Source organism: Otolemur garnettii, unplaced genomic scaffold, assembly GCF_000181295.1.
Source record: "Otolemur garnettii isolate 467f Iridium unplaced genomic scaffold, OtoGar3 scaffold00037, whole genome shotgun sequence".
NCBI classification, from domain to species: domain Eukaryota; kingdom Metazoa; phylum Chordata; class Mammalia; order Primates; family Galagidae; genus Otolemur; species Otolemur garnettii.
Window position 1 is genome coordinate 7,571,245 of NW_003852432.1, and position 15,109 is coordinate 7,586,353.

At 37.5% G+C, this 15,109-nt stretch overlaps 1 pseudogene; it reads right to left on the reverse strand.

Annotated features, from left to right (window-relative positions):
- Positions 1-568: 568 nt before the first annotated feature.
- LOC111725352 lies at positions 569-718 on the reverse strand (annotated as a pseudogene).
- Positions 719-15,109: the final 14,391 nt, after the last annotated feature.

The window sequence follows — 15,109 nt, forward strand, 5'->3', positions numbered from 1 at the left end:
TTCTATTTTTGGTAGAGATAGCCACCCCCAGAAGGCCCCTTTCCACGTGAAATCTACAGGTGCCCACCACCATGCCTGGCTAATTTTTTCTATTTTTGATAGGACAATTGCGTTCTGGTCCAGTCTACCAGTACAAAGAGGATTTCAATCTTGCTTAGACCACAGGCTGGTCTCAAACCTCTGACCTGAAGAGATCCTCCCACCTTCACCTCCCAGAGTGCTGAGATTACAGGAATGAGCCACCTCTGTGGCCCAGCCAGCACTTACAGGTCTGTGAAGGATTATCATCCCCTTAATTGCCAGTCTGTTTCATAGACAAGAATAAAAATCACTTTGACTTGCATTAGCACAGCTCTGTTCAATCTTTTCTTACTCTGAAGCTCGTTTGGTTTTAAATGTCCTCATTTATCCACAAAATAATTAGATGCTGATCTGGATACCCAGGCCTGGGTTCTTGCTGGGTTGGCAAGGGTCTAGGTGGGAGAGTCCTCCTTCTAAAAGTAGTTTCTCTACAAATAAGCCACTATTTGAAGTATTATTCTTGATTTAAAAAAAAATGCCTGTTTCTTGAGTGTTGCTAAAAAGCAGTGTTTATTGTAAACTGCTTTAGTCATTATCTCTTACCAGCTAAGTGAGAAATAGGATATTATAAGATTTTAATGAAGAACAGAATGAAGCGTATTTCACATTGATCTTAGCCAAAAGGCTGAGAAGCAATGAAGAGGAAGAGGATTTCAAAATTCCAGTTGATTTTTGAGCCCCAGAAAGTAAAAATCTTTGAAAAGTTTTTAGGTGTAACTTTCTTCTTTAAATTTGAAACACAAAAATCACTACTTTTTTTTTTTTTATAAATACTTATATTTTGAAACATAGTTGGAATAAAAGTAATTCATTGTACCTTAAGAAATATTGCAACATTTTGCTCATAATTTACAGATTAAAAAAATAACTTTAAAACAGTCCCTGTTTCACAAGAGCTAAAAATAAACTCTTGGAATAAAAACACAAATTCAGGACTAAAGGTCAGTAGAAAGAGGAACATGACTCACAGAAATCACATTAAATTAAAGTTCCATCCAAAAAAGCAAGAGGAATGATTTGCATTCAAATTTATACTATATACATATCAAGAAGGTTCTTATGGCTATGACTAATTTCCAGCCTTATATTCTTCTCTCTCTGTAAGTTGGACCACTTGTCTCTCAGGTGCATTTTCTTTTTTTTTTTTTTTTTTGAGACAGAGCCTCAAGCTGTCCCCCTGGGTAGAGTGCCATGGCATCACGCTCACAGCAACCTCCAACTCCTGGGCTCAAGCGAGTCTCCTGCCTCCGCCTCCCAAGTAGCTGGGACCACAGGAGCCCACCACAACGCCCGGCTATTTTTTGGTTGCAGCCGTCATTGTTGTTTGGTGGGTCTAGGCTGGATTCGAACCCGCCACCTTTGGTGTATGTGGCTGGCGCCTTAGCCGGTTGAGCTATAGGCGCCGAGCCTTTCACGTGCATTTTCACTACCCCTCTGGTCAGAGCCTTAATGTCTCCATAGGATGTATTTAAGCACTTCTTTCTCACGGTTCTTGCTGCTCCCGTAACGCTGACCCTGTGCCACGGACCTGCACCAATGTCATAGTAACACGTGCTTCAGACGCGGAATTTCCTGATTTCTTTTGTTTGCCTCTTTCCTGTTTTAATAATGATTGCAGTATGCGTTGCTTATCTATCATTTCTCAATAAATTAACTAACCCTCAGTAATTAATTGTAAGTTTAATAGCACTGCACTAGTCCACGTAAGCCTTTCATGGTAATTGGAGTTTTATATAATTCCCTTCTCTAGGAGAAAATATGGACAGACATAGGTCACAGAACATCACCTTCACTGCAATGTGTGTTGTTTGGTTCATTATAAGAATGGAGCTTCTCACTTTTTCGGGCTGCCCTTTTGTGCTGGTTTTCTTCAAAAATATCATTGTGGGTGTTACAGCTTGTGATTCTCCAACCCAGGCTTGCTCTAGAAAGCAGGTCTTACATGAAGTAGACTGTTGTTTCCTTTGGTTAAAAGTAAGCTTTTTGTTACTCTTAGTGATCCAAGTATGAGTTTTCCTCTATGGGAAGCAATTTTACCTAATGGTGTAATGATGAATGATACACAGCTTTATCAGCCAAGGTATTTATACTAGTACGGGGTAAAATGGTAATGGTGTAACTGATTTGATCAATGGGTGCCGTGATTAATGACAGAATTCTCTAAGCAGAGGTATTTATACAAATAATGTGGTAATGCAAACACTACCATTAGAACAAAGCATATGTATTTTTTAAATTCTGTCAAGCAAAACAATAAGGAAAGGCAGGGTGTGGAAAGAACTATGTTGGTTTTGGAGTTTGTAATATCATTGAGTAGATATTAAAATTTGAAACCTGACTAAATAGTAATTAATAACCAAGAATTGTTCTCAATGCATATTCTAAGATAAATATAAAATATCTAGCATAAATTGATTTTTATAATTAATTTTATTTAGTAAACTTTCAGTTAAACACTTTGAATAACAATAAAGTACAGGGAGAAATTCTTTAAGAAATAGTGTCCTGCTTTAAATTTGGAATACTTAGGAGATATTATTAAACCATATATCAGTGACTCAGTTAAATTCACAGGAGACAGCATTTTCTATTAAAAATTCCTGAAACAGCTCATTGGGCAAGCCATATAAGTTTACTTCTGGCAATTTCCAGTAAAATACTTTGGAAGTTCATAGAATTAAAAATTGAAAATGCAATCTCTGACTCTATTTTGGACATAAATCACACATCGACCAAGTCCAACTAAGAAACTAAGGTGCATCCAGGAGTCCCACGGAGTTTGTGTACATCTGTCTGGTTCTTGCGTCTTTGTAATTGACACAGTCCAGCTGAAAAATTTGAGTCTATCATCCTATTTTCCATAGCCATTTGGTGAAAATTTAGGAGGATCATTGGATCCTAAGAATATGGAGAGGACATTAGGACATTAAACCCCCTGCTGTCTTAGCTGCATTTCTTCCTCCTGACGTCCTCTGAACAGTCCAGGGTTTTTGTGATTTTCTCATCCTGATTCTGTTTTTCATTCATAGACTTTGTTGTTTTAGGAAAGGATTATAAGCAGATTCTGTGCATCTAGACTCTGAGAGACTGGATTATTCCCATTCTAAAGTCTCTCTGACACAGTGATGGAATCAGCCGGGTGCTTTATAATTCTGTCCTATTCTGACATTGCAGACTCAGTGTCAAGACTCCACAGGTCTCAGATGACCAGATGACTCCACAGATCACTCGATGACCCTCACTTCATATTCCAGTTGCAAGTCCTGGGTCCCTAAACTACATGTACTTCTGTAAACTTGGTGACAAATTGAGGGATTCTCACACCCCTCACCAGAGAACTCAGAGAACTCAGGAGAACACTTTACTTAGGTTGACCCATTTATCACAATGGATGCAACTCAGGAGCACCCAAATGGCAGAGATGCACAGAGCAGGTGTGAGGGTTAAGGGACACGTAAGGCTACCATAACACCTTGATATGGTTGCCAACTTGGAGGGTCTCCATACAGCATTGTTTAATTTTTTTAAAATTGAAGTTTCATTTTATAGACATGATTGACTAAAGCATTGGCCACTAATGACTGGACTCCATCTCCAGCTCCTTTCCCCTTCCAGGGGTTGGAGGGGAGGTTAGAAAGTCCTAACTGCTTAACTACCTTGTTGGATTTTCTGGTGTTCAGTTTCCATATGAAGCTATCCAGGGGCCACCAAGTCACCTCATTAACATAAACTCAGGGGTGGCTGAAAGGGGCTCAGTATGAGTAACAAGAGACCACTGCTACCACTCAGGAATTCAGGAGGGTTGAGGCGCTCTGTGCCGACTCAGCACACTTTTTATTGTACTGTACCCACCGGCTCAGGTCCTTCCTGTTAGACCCCACAAAGTGTCCATGGTGTCCTTAGGAATCAATTTAAAGGAGCTCTTTTACTGGCCAGAACTGGGGCAGATAAATGACAGAGAAGGAAAATCTTTTTCTTAAGTGGAATGTCAATTATTAAATGTTGAAGGAATGAAGGAGTTTGAAAAAATCCCCATTTGGCAATAATCATAGTAAGTTCAGATAAGAATCATTAACAGATGCTAGAACAAGTGAGTGGAAAGGTGGTAAGAAATAGGTGGGATATGTACATAGTATTGAAGTATGTCTTCAAAAATGGTTTATTAATTGAAAGGGATACATAGTGATTTTACAATGGACAAAGCTGGCATTTACTAAACACAGGTGACTAACGTTTAACTGCGACAATAATTTGGCAAAACAGCATCAGGTGCCTCCTAGTGTGATGCTCTGGAGGAACCTAGCATGACTATCGTGGTGTTCTATAGAAATGTAGGGTACAGAAATGGGCAGTGCCTTTGGCTCATGCCTGTAATCCCAGCACTTTCAGAAGCTGAGGTAGGAGGATCGTTTGAGGTTAAGAGTTTGAGAATAGACTGGGCAATGTAGTGAGACTCCCATCTCCATAAATAAATAAATAAAATTTAAGCATTTTAAAAAATATGTAACCTGAATCTAATCATGAAAGAATATTAGACAAACCCAAATTAGGGGATTCTATAAAATAACTGGCCCATGTTCTTCTAAAATCATAAGCCAAAAAATAAACAAAAAAAGGAACATTTTTAGATAAAAGGAGACTAAAGAGCATATTGCATGATCCTTAATTACATTATGGATTGGATTTTTCTTTAAGAAGATTATTCAAACAAATAGGAAAAAAATGAAAAATGTCATTAAATTAAATGATGATACTGAGTCATTGTTAATTTCCCGATTTTTTGTTATGAAATTATGAAAAGTTATGAATTATGAAAATTATGTTTCTTCTTAGAAATTACATGCATAAGTATTTGAAGCAGAGGGAATCATGTCTGTAAGTACTCTACAAATACACATTTTCTTAAAGATCAGAGAAATTTGTTTTTCTGAACACTTTTTTTGAATTATTGATTATAAACATGTATACACACATATCAAAATTTCATCAAATATTAACAGTTGGAGATTCTGGGTAAAGGATAATTTTGAAATTATTTCAAGATATAACATTATAAAAAAAATCTTGGCTTTCCTATTTTTATTCCAGGCAGAGGAAATCTACTGTAGAGCTAAGGAAGCTTCAACCTGAGAGCCCCTGGTTGACCTACATCCCTCTGAACAAGCTTCCCCTGGAAAGGACGCCAGCGATGCTATAGTTTATTAGTTTCCTAGGGCTGCCATAACAAAATATCAGATATTTGGTGACTTAAAGCAACAGGAATTTCTTCACATTCTGGAATCCAGAGATCCAAAACCAAATTGTTCCAGGGTGGCCCAACCTCTGGAGATGTGAGGGAGAAATCTTCCCGCTACCTCCAGCGTCTGGTAGCTGTAGACATTTCTTGTGATTGCGTCCCTTTGTGTTCACATGGCCTTCTCTTCTGGGTCTGTCTCTTCTCTTTCTCATGAGGGTTCTTGGCATTGGATTCAGGACATTGATTATCTCAGTGATCCAGGATACTCTCTTCTCCAGATTCTCTTCTTCATGACACGTGCAAAGGCTTTTCACAAATAAGGTCACATTCACAGGTCTGGGGGCTACGACATAAACCTTTAGGGGGGTTTAAGCCTTTTAACCACTACGTATGGTTATATATTTTTTTGTGAAATTTGCAGAAGAATGATGTTTTCAATGCCTTTGGTTAAGATTTACATCTCCTTCCATTTCAGCATTTTCTTTGTCATACTTAACCTTTGGCCTGGGTGGCTTTAGCGTTGTCCTGAGCAAGTTGGGGATCTGATGGAAATCTGAGTTGTACATAAATTTAGTGTGAGTCTAGAAAGATACATTGATGTAGTTTGTAGAACTGGCTTCTGGGAACAGTTTTGTGCCACTATACCGACTTACACAAAGGTGTGGAGTCATGCCCCTATCATCCTATGTATGTACCCTACAGCAATGAGCTTGTAGTATACGGATCAAACAAAGGGAAGTGGGTAGAGAGAAGAGGGCTTAGCAGTACGAAACAAGAAGTATGTAGAAACATCGTCCAATGATTTGGTGTATAAGAACAAAAGATTCAGTTCTCATCAAAGACTTGCCAAAAAACCCCTTTCTTAATAAAAATATGCTTGATAATAAAACATGTAGGATTACAAATGCATAATGTATATTTTTTCAATGTAGAGATTCATCAATGATCTTTATAAAAATTATTATGTTTGTGGGGCACCAAATTTTAGTGGTGCTATAAGCAGTTAGTGTAAACTGTGTGTGAAGTCACACATTTTCTGCTTTCAAATCTATTTGATTGTATTTTAGTATATCTGCTATAAAATAAACTGAAGAAGGCTGGCTTTTAAAACCTAAATATGCAAATTGCTACTGACTCAGTAAAATAACATGAAAAAATAGTAATTACAGTGACAAAATTCTTCCCATTGCCCATTAATAAGTTAGTGTGTGTAGTATTAATTTAATCACAAACTTACATTCCTTAGTAGAATGCAATGGCAGTTTAAAAGTGCCTTTACTATTATGAGATCAACATATAATCACCTACCCATTCATATGAATCATAAAACACAACTATAGTCTAGAAAGGAGAAGGAAAGAGGGGGCAGAGGGAAGAGGAAGAGGAGGTCGGGAGGAGGGAGGGTATTTGTTGGGACTTCACCTAATATGTACAATGTAATGGTACATTTCAAAACTATTAAGAGTAGAGTATAAATGTCTTACCACAACAAATAACTAAGTAAGGTGATGGTTATATTAATCAGTTTGATATAAGCATTCCACATTATATACCAAATCAGCACATTCCACCCCATGAATGCACTAATGTACACAGTTATGATTTAATAAAAAAGTGCCTTTTGTCTTAATTTTATATTAATTTTATTTCTCTTTGTCAGAACTATTGATCCCACCCAAATTCAAACCCTATTGGCAGGAAGTATCCCCGTTGAAGCAAAACAAATGTAATGGAAGAAGGATGAAAATTATATAAACCTCAATGACAAGCTGGTGAATGAGTCTTGTCAATATAAAGATCATTTAAGATCGAAACTGCATTAGAAACTGTGACCCATGTATATATATACATTTATATGCAGTTAGGACATTTATGAATTAAACTGTTTTGAATAATAACTACATTTTCCAGTATCATTTTTTAGGTCCCCAAGATAAATTTAATATTTGGTTTGATAAGAACAGGCCACAGGCCAAGCATTAAATAAGTGGCTTGTAACCACAAACATTTTTTTTGAAGTGACTGTTTTACAATCTTGGTTGTAAAACATTACACATTATGGGGAGGAGGTTATTCTATCCACCTTGTCCCCCCCTGCCCTGGTCCTCTTTAGCTTGCACAATACTGTAAATGTACTTAATGCCACTCAATTGTGCACTTAAATAGGTCAAACGGTAAATTTCAGGTTATATATATTTTGTCACAAAAATATGGCAAATGGCCAATAAATACTTTATTTTAGAGAGCATTCTAGGGTTTTACCAATTTCTTTACTACTTGGGAAAAAGAGAAACTTTGCATAAATCAACAGCACAGAAATTGCATGATCAGTGTGATTTGTGACATAAAATCCAATCACTTAATTGCATTCGATTTAAATTGTCACCCCTAGGGAGGCCAGTGAAAGGAACTCTGACTGCTGGCCGCCTCCTCATTTCTTCCTGCTTGCCCCTAAGTCTTTATCTGAACTTGGACTCCGTGGTCCTTTTCTTCCCCATGTTTTGTCTTTATTACGTCTGCAGCACCAGTGTCTGTTCCTGTCATTTCTTTTTTTTTTTTTTTTTTATTTAAACAAACGGCAGCCTCTTTGATACATTGATATGCTCACAAAAAGAGTCAGGTGATCACAGTTATTCTCTACCTAAACGACAGTTTCTCTAATCACTGGAGTTGCAGACGTCGCTGGGCCAGGTCTTCTGCGTCAGGCATTGATCTGTGCATCTTCACACACGTTTTGGCCAGCTTTCCAGGGGCGTGTGAAACAGCACAGCAACCATCACGCAAAAACTAGGTCTGGCTATTTCATTTAGCATAAATAAACGCCTTGAAGGGTTAACTTTGCTGATTATGCCATGGATATATCTCGTTTATATCAGCCAAACTAGAATCAAGGCTGCCACTACATGAGCACTTAGGCAGCACACATTCTGAAATAATGCGCTCAAACAGGAAATCACAGTCGGCTAGGTTGCAAAGCAGAGGAGTCTATCACATTGGCTTCAAGATTCCTAACCAATCTAAGGTTTAAAGAACAGTGGCAGATTATAGCGTGTTGCATATTTGTGAGATGGTATCTGTCATAATTACTGTATTGTAGTCAGAACACATTTCATCACCACGAGTGGAAGCCATACTTAATCTAAAATGACCAGATAACATCACCACCACCAAGATCCTGGACCACGGCCAGTCTTCTGGCATTTCAGTGATCCCTGCTGCAACCCAACACCACTGTGAACAGGATGTGGAAGCAGCTGTTGCAGTAAAGTAGAAGGGTGCATTTGCAATCAGTGGGCAAGGGAAGCACACTGCAAACTGCACTACCCACATTCAAGTCATGCAGGATGCCTTCCACAAACGTGATCTTCCTGGTACAGCGCTTCCTTGTGTAAGCAAGCTGATGCAAGCTTGGAAATATAGTGGACTTTTCCCAATAAAAAGTTATCCCTTGGTGAAACTGGAGAATTTGCGAATTTGTCTTTGTGTATGTTTGTGCTGTTGTTCAATTTCAAATTGTACGATACGGGTTTTTTCAAATCACTCTTACTGACTATTAAAGAAGAAAGAACCAGGATTTGGAATAGAGAAAGGAAGTAAATGGTAAAGAAAGAATACTTTGTTTTTCATTTAAGACTTGAAGAAGATACAATATGTTTAAAGGAAGAGAATTTAGTCCTTAAAAGAGGCCTGAGTGAGCTGGGTCATGTACAAAAAATCATGAAGGAGGGACGGATGTGGGAAGGTAGAGATTGGCACGTAGATGGCAGCATCTCTGTGTCATCAAACCAGCCAGGCACGGAGCATTTGGATAATGAAACAGGAAAATAAAGTCTGAGTGTGAGATGGAAAATTTATTAAACAATAAATGATCCTTAGCCTTCCCCCCCATTCCCTCACTGCTAAAATAAGTTCTGGCTTTAGCTAGTCAAACTTTTCCCGACCACTGACCTCCAGAAAAAGGTCCTGTCTGGTTTGACTGTCCTTTGGGGCTTTTATGATACACAATTAGAAGGAATGTGAGCTGTGAGAGAACAATCTGTGTACTAGAGAAGTTTAACAACTAAATCTTCCATGGAAGTTTTGGAGGAATGTTGAAGGCACAGAGGAGGCACAGAAGTTACCCTAAGAGAGAGAAGCTGATGAGAGAGCACAGGAAGATTTTAAATAAGTAATATGTTTTCTTCCTGGAAGACATGTATTTAAAAACACACATGAAGAGCGAAAGCTATTTTAAAATTACTTCTTTGGTTGTTGTGTCTGCCTGCACTGCTGATTTGACCCTGGTCCTCGTAGACTCTGACTCTGTAAACATGACATTAACTTGTACATAATCTTCAACCTGATTCAGCAGCTGTGCCTGCATCTTGCTGAGACGACAGTGAAGTGAGCCTGAATAGTGACTTCGGGGGTGTAGACACATAGAAAACAAACGCACAGAAGCAAATATTACTCGCTGATCTTGTCTTTAGTGGTAATAACTTCTTTTCTGCTTTGTATGCTGAACATAAAAGTATACAAGCTTTAATTAATTTTTTATTTCAATCATTTCATTCTATTTTTCCCTCAACTATAAATTCTACATAAGAACTATCAAAGATATGACCTGTACAGTTAGGAAGTTACTATATTACAGATTCAAACATTGAACTTTTCAACAACTCTTTTCAGCTCAACTATCCACCTACAGTTTCTTTCCTTCTTACATAAATAGTTTTTATAGATTTTTTTTTTTTTGCAGTTTTTGGTTGGGCTGGGTTTGAACCTGCCACCTCCAGCATATGGGGCCAGCACCCTACTCCTTTGACCCATAGGTGCCACCACATAAATAGTTTTGAGATGCACAGGCATATCAACCTACAATTAGGTGGGCAGCATGCAGACACACATACACAGCCCTCCCCTGTCCCAGTTATCCCACCTTTGTCTCAGCTTCTCTCTTTCTCTCTCTCTCTGTCACACACACACACACACACACACACACAGAGCTTATGGCTTATTTATTGGCACAGCTACAAAAGTGACAGTAAGAAAGATGATAAATAATGCATTTCCCTTGGCCAAAGCCAAAGAGTTGATGGCAATTCTTCCAGCCTCATAGTTTTAGCCATTACAAGAAAGATCCTGTGGTTTAAAATATAGTCAATAAAGGCCTACGTGTCCTGCAAAATGCAACTTCAATATTGCTACACCCTGAGGTGAGTAAGTTTGATAACAGACCTGGCCGAAGAGCCTATATTTATGGACAATTGAGTCTAAAATTTATGAAGACTTTCCATGCCATAAAATGCTACAGAGAAGCTACAACGTTAATTAGCACTGGGTGAGCCCTCAGTGAGCCCTCACCTCCCAAAGAGAAGTGACTCTTTGGGAGAGTGCCTGATTCTGTCCAGCACGGGATTATTTGCAGGTGGGTTCTCCGACAGCAACGTGTGGTGCGGAGCAGCCTTTCCATAAGGTAGATACCGAGATGGTATAATCTAGACAAGTTACCTGCATCTGTATCCTTGTTGCACGACCCAAGTATGTGGTCAAAGGGGTAAATACAAAAGACAACTCTAGAGTTTGCTCTTTCCATCAGTCCCAAACCTAAAGTAAATGTCTACCAAGTTTCCTTTGGGCTTCAGATAATGAGTATTAAATTTTCTCCATGAGTCTTGTGTTTTTCCTTAATGTGTCTTGTAATCACATAATTTGCTCTGAGAAACTTCTTCCTTCAAGTCCTCTTATGCAATTGAACTTTTCTGAAGCTGGAGAGAGCAACCAAGAAGTACTGAAAAAGCCCTGTTTACCCAAGTTTCTGCATCTCAGACACGTGGACCAGTCAACCAAGATGAACTCTCTACTCTCTGACAAGAGCCTTTTTTACAGTGAAATCCCTAATTCAGTGGGATTATCAATAAGTTCCCTCAAGGTATGTTCCACAACTTCAGTTCCATTTTACTCATTAACAAACCCTCAAAAATGTAACCTTTCGTTTCAGCCCTAATTAAAAATATCTTTTAGGAAGATAATTTTTAAGTTCCAGGATTAAGAAGGTGTGAAGTAGCTTGGGATAAAGTTCTAGTTCAGGGTTCTTATCGTTGGGTAGAGCAGGGAACTGCGCCCTTTGTTGGTGTAAAGTATCGCTCCAGCACCTAAATTCTAGTTTTAGAAACTTTGGTGAGGGAGAGACACACAGTCACAAATGGCTCTTCTTCCCTTTTGAGAGTACACAGCCCGAACCCTCAAGAGAACACTGGTCAGGTGGGGAACACCTCTGCCAAGCTGAACAGGTGTGTGGTCTCTCCTTTGGTCACTCCTCCAGTGACAGTGGGTCTCTCTGGCTTTGCTTCTGAGAACCCTTGCCTCTCCATCAGATTCGAACTTCCATTGCCCCTCCTTTCAAATTTCCTGTGTGTATATGATATTTCTGAGAAGAAAAACAAACACCACTAGTCACAGATACTTATGACTTCCACACCTCCACCCAGCACAGAGCTTTGTCATTCAGAGGGCCATAGCATATTGTTGCACGTAATTTTGCTGATCTACATCATAGTTTCTACCCCTTGCAAGAGTTTGCGGCCATGAAATTCTACTTAAGTGGAATAGGGTTTGAATGTGAGGGCTAAATCTGAGCGGTGGCGTTTGGAATATGAGCATCTTCCGCTCCCATCCTGTGTTGGAGACAGGCTTTCATTACCATATTATGACCTGCATAGCATTGAGAGGCTGAGACATTCCACAGACTCCACCTACTTAAGTGAGCCGTAAGTTACTCAGATCTTATTTTCAGACACCACTTAATAAGAGACTCTTCTCTGTGATTAACATGGTGTTTGGGAGTCACTTAGTCATCACTTACATAGTTGCTATTTCCACTATGTTGTTGAACTTAAAACAGTTTACACCGTACAGAATACATCAGCTAACATTCCCAGCTGTCTCCTTAAGATTGATTCCCTCTTATTGCATAGATCATATTCTCTTTTGTTAAGTAAAAGATTGTTGCTAAGTAAAGATAAATAAATGTAGGCTTAAAAATTCATAAAATAAGAATTAACATTCTTCATATATTTATTTTCAGAGAAATCAAAAATCTCAAAAATCAGTTCAATTTCTGATAATAATTTCAATAAAAATTTGCATCTTATCATATATCCTAGGACTTGGTGTAGTTTTCTTAGAATCAATTTGTTATTATAAAAATATATTGATGGAATTTAACTTGATCTATAATCATTTGCAATAAATTATGAAATAAATAATAACTATTTCTATATACTAGGAATGTTTTATTTTACCAACTTAATTCATTGTACATTTCTTAAGAATATGTTCAGAAAGAAACCAATGAGTACATGCCTTTGTGTTATTTTTAATAATGTCACTATGAGCAGTATTTTAAAGAATACTTTGGTAGAAAAATGTTGTATCGAATAGGATTTGATAGTGTCTGCTTTGTATTTTTGTGGATTGAGGCCCTGGCTGACAATAGGTCACACAGGGTCAGTTTAGGAAGGAAATAAGGTGTCAAAAATTTCAGAAATTTAATGAATGTCTGTCCTCAATGGGCTCCTTCTGTCCTGTCTCTTCTTTCTAAAATGATGCCTCTATTTTCCAAATGTTATAGTTTCATAAAGTGAGTACCATTGTATACCTATCTCATGTATCTCAAAGAATTTATTTGTATTTTATATTAATTTCTTCTGAAAGATTGAATTCTGTGTTATTGAAATTGTCATATACACTTCGTTTAAGTACAATTTTTAACAAATTCCCTCATTTAAAAAATTGTAAGACAACTTTGCCTGGTCTTTTCAGCTTGAATAATATGATTTAAAATATTTATTTAGTAAAACTGACACCTTTTTTGGTACTTCTGGCAAATGAAAAGATTTATTTTCCATGTATATCAAATAATGAAAACTGAACAAATGCTAACAGCTGCCAAGCCATCTATTCAGCTTCCTGCTTATGCCACACAAAGCATACATTTTTAAGAGGCAGACATATGGGCCTTATATCATATTTATGTAGGCATTTATGAATTGAATGACAAAAAAGTTCTGCTCCAAACTGTGGCTGTATCTTACCCCTTAGGGGAATCCATGAAAATGGATGCATCAGGTTTTGATAGAGTTAATATATTCCACTTAACTGCAATATGTTGCATGCTTACATACAATGCAAGTTTTTCTTTTCATATTGTGGAAAATGTACCACAATCAGGATATAGAACAGGACCATTATTCTCCCAAATTTCCTTTTGCTCCTCTTAGTTCTTTCCATAACCAGCCTCTGGCATACTCAGCCCATGGCTGATTTGTTTTCTGTCCCTATCATTTGGCCATTTTCAGGATGTCATGTAGCTGAAGTCAGACATTATGTAACTTTTAAAGTCAGATCGTTTGTGCTTAGTATCCTTGATATTCTTCAATCTTCTATGCGTATCAAGAGTATATCCCTTTTAGTAGCTGCTAAATACTCCACTGATGGATGTATTTCAGTTATCAATCCATTCATCAGCTTAAAAGTCATGTAGATCGTTTATTTTACACAGAACTTCTATAAACATTCAGTAGTTTCCATTTGGGGCTGGGATGGCTAGGATGGGGACACCTGGATTGTGTGGTAAGTGAACATTTAACTGCATGAAAGTTGTCACTATGTTTCCAAAGTGGCCGTGTCATTTTTTATTTTCTCCAGCAGTACATTTAAGTTTCATTTGCTCCACATTCTAGCCCTAGTATTGTTCTTTTAATATTTAATTTTTTTAGCCATTCTAATAAGTGGGCAGTGTATCTCATTGTGGATTACATTGGCACTTTCTTAATGATTGATAATGTCAGCTATCATCTCATGAGTTTATATATCATCTCCATGTCTTCTTTGATGACACACCTGTCAAATCTATAGTCATTTAAAAAAATTATTGAGTCTTGTAAGTTCTTAATATATTCATGATAGAAATTATTTGTTAGGCAAGTGTTTTGCAAATATTTTCCCCTACTCCATGGCTTTTTGTTAGTTTTCTTAAGAGTGTTTTTCATAAAGCAGATGGTTTTGAAAGTCGTAAGTTTAAGACATTTTTCCTTTTATGCATAGTGCTTTGATGTCACATCTAAGAGATCTTTGTCCTTTCCAAACTCATAAAGGTTTTCTTCTTCTTTCCCCCTTGGTTTTACCTTTTGAGATTTTTGTTTAACCTTTTTATAAGATATAAGGCACGAGCCAAGATTCTCCTTCTTACAGACTGATATCAAGTTGTTTCATTTACTGAAAGATTGCCCTTTCTCCATTCAATGTCTGCATTTTCATTGAAATCAATTGACCGTGTATGTGTGGGTCTGTTTCCAAGCTCTCAATTTCATTCCATTATCTCTAAGTCTCACCAATACCACGTGTGATATGGTCTCACCAATACTCACAACCAATGTGTTGATTACTTAAAATCAGGCAATATGTGTCCTCCAACGTTTTTTTCCTCCAAACTCTTTTGGTAATTCTAGTTCTGTTGTCTTTCCATATAAATCATAAAATCAGCTTATCAATTTTTACAAAAAGAATTTTGCTGCAATTTTGAGTTAGATTCCATTGAATCTATGGAGCGGTATAAGAGAAAATAGACATCTTAACAATATTGAGTTTTCCAATTCCTGAACATGGTATATATCTCCTTTCTCTCATCATTGTTTTGTGGATTTTGGCAAAAGGACTCTTCATTGCTTGTACCATGTATATTGACATATAATGGATTTTGTGCATTGTACAAATAAATGACCTTAGCAAGAGCGCAGGGCACAATAAATC